Raw genomic sequence first — 6,855 nt, 5'->3', positions numbered from 1 at the left:
ATCTGATGTGTGGGTGAGTCGCTGGACCCTGAGTCAATAGGTCCTGTTCCCAGGGCAAAACTATTGGAGGTTTGGAGGACAGGGCCTGCAGTCGTGAAAACCATGGCATTTTGGGCCAAAAGGGAGCTATCAGAATCAGGTCTGTATCCTCTTGGAAGAATTTCCGGAGGACCTCTGATATTAGCCTGACTGAAGGGAAGGCATAGCAGAGATTGAAAGACCATAGGTTCGCAAAGGCGTTGACCCCCAGGGACTGATACCATTGGTTCAGGGAAAAAAACCTTTTTGTTTTGCTGTCTGTTTGGTCTGCAAAAAGGTCCACTTCTGGAAGACCCCACTTGGCTGCAATTTCTGCAAAGTCCTTTGGGTTGAGGGACCAATTGTCCCGACATACCCGGTGGTGGCTGAGGTGGTCTGCTAAAACATTCTGAGTCCCTTTCAGATGAATAGCTGAAATGGAGGCAAGGTTCAGTTCGGCCCAGGAAAAGATTTTCTGGGCTATGCTCTGTAACCCCCGACTCAGAGTACCTCCCTGTTTGTTGAGGTACGCCACTGTAGCTATATTGTCGGACTGAATCTACAGGTGACTTCCCTTTATGTCCGTCTGAAAGATCTCTAAGGCTCTTTGTACTGCCATGAGCACTTTTTGATTTGACGAAGTTAGAGCTTCCAGTTGGGACCATTCTCCCTGAGCCAACTGGTTCTGGAGATGGGCCCCCCATGCGTCTGTGGTTATTCTTTGAGATATTTGAACAACCCAGTTTAGTCCCTCTGTAAGGTGGAGTGGTGATCTCCACCACCATAGGGTTCTTTTTTTTTTTTTTTCCACTAGTAAATTTTATTAAGGGGCGATGTAACACAGCTTCAGATAGCATAAAATGCTAGTGGCGTTGTTAATATTTGATAACAGGAATACAAAAAAAGTGGGGCAGTGCTGGTCCTCATGAATGTTGAAGTTAAAAAATAATAATTTAGTTCAAAATTCACGGAGTGTCCTAATTCCTCCTTCCAAAACCTCCTCGTCTGCCTCTGCTTCTATTTCCACCTCCACCTCCACCTGATGAATTCCTGTTGTTGCGCCTTCTGTCAAAGGATCTGCCTCCTCTGCTGCCCCTACCGTGTGGACCTTCTAGGTCTCTCCTTGATTCTTGAAGTGCTGGGAGCTCAGTTGCAACAGAAAGCTGTCAATGCCTTGAGTCTTTCCAGGAATCTTGAAAGGTCTTCAAAGTGTCTTCCTTGACATCAAAACAAACACCCATGGAATCTTTTAGGAGGCACATTCGGTGAATTTGGGAATCAATTTCTTCTCCCATTTGTTCTTTAATTGCACGCCAAACATAGCTCAAAGTATGGATGGGAACTGAAGTCTTCAATACAACTGTGATAAAGCCAGATTCCATATTCAGAAGTGATCATTGTTTCAAGGATGAAGCTCCAGAAATATGTGCTAAAGCTGCTGCAAGTGCATTCAATGCTCCCTTCTTTTCAATAAGTTCTTCTGCATATACTTTAAAATGTTCAATGACATCAGCTGGGATGGACTCCAGTGACTTTATTGCATCAGCACTGGAGGACTCTGCAACATTCATTATGGATGGGATACCAACCCGCTTGAACTTGATACCCGTACTCCTCTCCACAATTTGAAGGTAATGTCTGTCTCTGGGTTCATAAAGAGAAATACAAATTCCTGTGCGCCCAGCTCTACCCGTACGTCCTGAACGATGGACGTATGAATCCGCTTCCCTTGGTGCAGAATATAACACAACTAGATCAACTTCTGGAATGTCTAGACCTCGAGCAGCAACATTTATTGCAATAAGAATTTCAAATGATCCATTTCTAAAGCCTTTCAAGATGACTTCACGCTCCTTTTGCTGAAGATCACCATGTAGAGCTTTGGCAGACTGTTTCAATGAGCAGTTGGTTGATAACTCATGAGCTTCTAGTTTAGAGTCTCAAAAAACGATGGTTCTCCCATGACTTCCACTATAAACTTGGACAAAGTCACCAAGGACAGCTGCCTTCTGGAATCGGTTACACTCAATGGCCAAATGCTCAACAGTGATGGCAGCCCTCTGACTACGATGTCCAACAAGGTCAATTTTTGAGTACTCCTTTTTCATGTATTTTTTGGCAACATTGTACATCCAATCTGGGCATGTTGCAGAGAATAGAAGAGTCTGTGGATTCTGTTCAGGATCAGATGAGTAACGGACAGATAAAATTTCTTCCACCTGTTCAGCAAACCCCATCTCTAACATCATATCCACCTCGTCTAGCACCACATGTTTTAGTGCAGTGAGGTTTAATTTATAATTTCGGATAAGGTCCCGTATGTGACCAGGTGTCCCTACGAGTATGTCAATTTCCGTTTTTATAGAAAGTAATTGCTGTTGATATGGACTTCCGCCCTAGAAGCAACATGTCTTTAGCTTTTTAGATATGCTGTGAATTTCATTCATAATCTGAATCGCCAGCTCTCTAGTAGGAGTTAGGATCAGCACCCTTGGTGGGCGTCCTTGTGCCAGTGGCTCTTTTTCTTGGTTTAGCTTCTCAATTAAAGGAATGGCAAATGAGATGGTTTTTCCAGTACCAGTACGAGCCTGGACAACAACATTTTTCCCACTGTAGGCAGTGTGGAAGGTTTTCGTTTGTATGGGGAACAGGTAAGCGACTCCTTTGGCTTGTAGATTAGCAACAGTTTCTTTGGAAATAGGAAATTTAGAAAAATCACCCTCAATTTTCTCCAAGTTAATTTCCTCTTCCTCTGTTTTAGATTCCTCTGTTTTAGATTCCTCATTTAGCCCATTTATTTCAGGCTCAATTTTTCTTTTCTTAGCTGCAGGAACGTCACTGTCTTCATTGTCAACATCTTCCTTTACTTTCTTTGAATTTTTCTTTGCTTTAGTTTTTTTGCCACTTTTTTCTCCATTGATCTCAGGTTCAGCTGCATCTTGCTGTGTTTCAGATTCTTCCACATCCTTTTTTTGTTTTTTCTTTCTTGTTTGCTTTCTTTGGTGTTGGAGCATCTGAGTTGTCCAGCTCCTCACTACACTGCTCAGCTGCTTCAAAAGAACTCTCATTTTCCGCAAGCTTCTTCTTTTTCTTCTTCAGTTTCGGTGTCTTCTGATCATTGTTGTTTAAATCTTCGCTCACCAAGCCGTTGAGTTTGGTTGCCTACTCAAAATCAAGTTCTTCTGTGTTCCCATTTTGGATTTTCCTCTTGATCTTCTTGGGTGTGGGAGTTTTAGAGTTTTTCTTATTCTTGCCGACTCCGTTCTCCATTTCTTCGCTTAGAATTATCCCAGGCATCGATGGGCTGCTCTAAAAGTCCCGCACCCGACAGACTGGGGATCAACAGCTGGCCACGCTACGAGAGGCAGCGTGAAAAGCCACCATAGGGTTCTTTTTAACCTGGTGGGGATTTTCACTTTCAATTCTGAGGAATTTGGAAGTCCGTCCCAGTTCTTTAACAGGAATCATTGGAGGGGACGCTGTTGGTACCTTGCCCAAGGGACAGCTGGAAAACAGGAGGTCATGAGGCCTATGACTCTTGTTATGTCCCTGAGTGAGACCCAATGGCTGGTCTGTAAGGAAGCAACCATGTGAAACATCCTTACTACCTTCAGTTTTGGGAGAAAATCCTTTGATCTAGAAAGGAGATTTCGTACCCTAGATAAGTCACTCTCTGGGAGGGTGTAAGGCAAGATTTTTGTTTGTTGATCATCCATCCTAGTGACCCAAGGAACTCCTCAACTATATGGAGATCCTCCCTCAGTTTCTGACATGAATCCGCCACTACCAGGAGATCGTCCAGGTAGGGGATGATCATAATGGACTTCAGTCTCAATGGAGCTAAAGCTTCCCCCAGGACCTTGGTGAAGATCCGGGGGGCTGAGGATAATCCGAAGGGCAGTGCCTGAAATTGAAAATGTCTGACCTCCGGTCCCAGTTTCACTGCTAGTCTTAGGTATTTCTGATGAGTCAGGAAAATGGGGATGTGAAAGTAGGCATCCTTTTAATGTAATTTTCGTCCATTGTGGGAGTAAGGCCCTCAATCTTCTGCCCACTTTGGGAAAGGAGTCATTGAGGTTTGGCGGGGTGCTGAGGAGGGTTAAACAAGATGTTCCCCCTGCCCCTACCTTTGCGGCCGGTCCAATGTTTCTTGTACCCGGCCTGAGCCTCATGTGACCCTTGCTGCTTGCCCCTGCCCTGAAAAAACTTCCTGGTATAAGGGGATTTTTTTCTTTTCTGGAAATGACTCTATCAGCGGTACCTTCCAGGACCTCTGTTAGTCCAGGGCCAAAGAGATGATCCCCTGTAAAGGGGAGACTACAGAGGGGTGCTTTAGAAGCACCGTCAACTGACCATGATTTAAGCCAGAGACCTCTCTTGGCTGAATTTGCCAGGGCTGAGGTTCTGGCTGTCATTCTAACTGACTCAGCAGAGGAATCAGCCAAGAACCCCACCTGAAACAAAAGGGGGGAGGATTTAACAATCTGATCCCTAGGTGTCCCAACTAATAAGTGGGATTGAATCTGTAAAAGCCACAACTCCAAATATCTGGCTATACAGGTGGATGCTAAAGCTGGTTTGAGACTCATGACCGAGGCCTCCCCAGCTCTGCGCAACATGATGTCAGTCCTTTTGTCCATTGGGTCAATAAGTGAACCCATGTCCTCAAATGCCAAATCTATACCTTTTGAAATTTTGGCAAGAGGTGCATCTAGTTTTGGAATCTTATTCCATGGTTGTTCTTTGCTGTCATCAAAGGGAAACCTCCTTTTTAAATGATTAGACAAGTATGGTTTCCTTTCAGAATTTTCCCATTCCTGCTTGATTGTATCTAGCAAGGAGCTATGTACAGGGAAAATTCTAGCATTCTTCTTATGATAAGATCATGCTTAGATAATTGCACCTTCTCCTCCTCAATTTCCAGTGTGACCTACACTGCTTTTAGTAGTTAGTCTACATCATCGAGGGATAACTTGAATCTAGAACCCCCATAGGATTCTCTGGGTTCCTCCCCTGATCCTGACTCATCAAGTGAGGAATGGGTGGACTCTGATTCTTCCCTAGTGTCCTCCTCCTACACCCGTTGTGCTGTTTTAGACACTGATGTAGGGACCTGGGATAGTACAGAAACTTGTACTGGAGTTTGTAACTTATCCATAAATGTCCTAAATGAACGTTGAGGTTAGTTCATCCCTAAGTCAACATCCTTTGTGTGGATATAGTAGGGTCATCTTTAACAAGATTATCTATACATGTGAGGCACACTGTTTTGCTCCAAGTGGAACTTAGCTTGGTCCCGCAAACTGCACATTTCTTTTTGGGGGCCTGCGCCTTGGCCTATAATAACAAAGAAACACAATTAGTTATTACCCCAATTCACCCTCCCACACAGTGTGTATAGGGTAAAGAAATAGTGCCCCCTTCTACCGACCCATTTTAACGTACAAGAGGGGGGGAGGAGCCTGACGATGGCGCCAGCAGGGAGTGGATGCTGAGCCATGGGAGATCCCATCCGAGATGGAAGTAAAGCGCTCGGTTATGAGAGGCTGAACCCGGCCGCCTTTCACCCCCGCAGGATTACTAGCCCCGCTGCCTTACCTCTCCGACCCCATTACATGACGTGATTCACGGCAGGAAGATCGGCGCCGCCTCGCCTCTCCAGCTCCAGCCCCGCTACACGCTGTGATTCACAGCTGGGAGACCGACAGGGAGACGCTGCAGGCTGCGAATACAGAGGGGAGCCCTGAGGGAAGTGCAGTGAGACGCCGGGAGGTCACGTGCGCCCGGCGTCCTGCACTTGGAGTCTGAGCAGAGACCACAGTTCTAACAGCTCCCAATGCCCAGCAGTGGAAGTACACGATCAGCTGGATGCTGCAGGAGACAGAGGAGGACTACCAGCAAAAGGATCAACATACAGAGCCATACTGAATCATCGGGAAGTCTGCTCTGGAAGGCTGGAGAGGTGAGAGAAGATTTACCCATACCCCCCCCCCCCCCCCACACACTTAAGCTAAGTCTAATGATTGCCATGTGATTACACTGGTTATGCGGAGGAAAAATACTGTTGAAACATTTCAATAACAGAGTGTTGAAAATCGCATCTGCATACCCTTTGACTATTAAAAGACCTTTAGAAGGACTTGTAAGGAGACTGTTAATATTACTAACTGTGATCTACACTAACCACCCCCCCCCCCCCCCCCCGTGGAGGACAGAAGGGAAAAATCACTTGCAAAAGGAATGTGGATATAAGACAGGAGTTAAGCCAGAATAACAAATAGAGAATTTCTCTTAAATATTTGGAAGCCAAGCTCTTGTACTTTTTCCACATACGGAGCCACAATGCAGGAGTGAAGGAGAAAAAAGGGGTAGGGTGGCTGAAATGAAAAATAAACCATCAAAAGTTGGGGGAGGAAAGGCACCTAAAATAAGCGCAAGCCCGGGGACTATTAAAAAATATATGACCTCTGAGGTATCAGGTGAAAACGCAATCAGCGAAAATCAAACATCAACTAAAACCAAACAGAATAATGAAACAAATAAAAAGGCCCGTAGTCAGAAAGTGACAGAGATAACTGAAGAAAACAGCCCTGACCTCCCTATAGACACAGACAGACAGTATACAGATTGACAATGTACAGATGGACAAAGACCTTGATAAAGGAGGAGAGGAAGAGAGAAAAACTAAAGACCAATTACCAACAAAGGGAGAAATGAGGGAAATGTTCGCAAATCTTGAATTGTCCATTAAAAGGGAGATGGCAATTTTGCATGGAGACTTAGACCAAATGCTGAAAAGAGTAGAGGAAATAGAAGAAAAAACAGATAGTCACGGGA

At 44.9% G+C, this 6,855-nt stretch overlaps 1 pseudogene across 1 annotated transcript; it reads right to left on the bottom strand.

Annotated features, from left to right (window-relative positions):
* Nucleotides 1-811: 811 nt before the first annotated feature.
* Nucleotides 812-3,389, bottom strand: LOC309555259 (nucleolar RNA helicase 2-B-like; annotated as a pseudogene). Its single transcript has one exon. The product of its transcript is annotated as a nucleolar RNA helicase 2-B-like (transcript).
* Between the last annotated feature and the right edge of the window lie 3,466 nt (nucleotides 3,390-6,855).

The sequence above is a fragment of the Pelophylax lessonae genome (assembly GCF_965119305.1).
Source record: "Pelophylax lessonae genome assembly, chromosome: 4".
Taxonomy (NCBI): Eukaryota; Metazoa; Chordata; class Amphibia; order Anura; family Ranidae; genus Pelophylax; species Pelophylax lessonae.
Note: the sequence above shows the minus strand (reverse complement) of the source record. Positions and strands in the feature narration are given on the sequence as shown.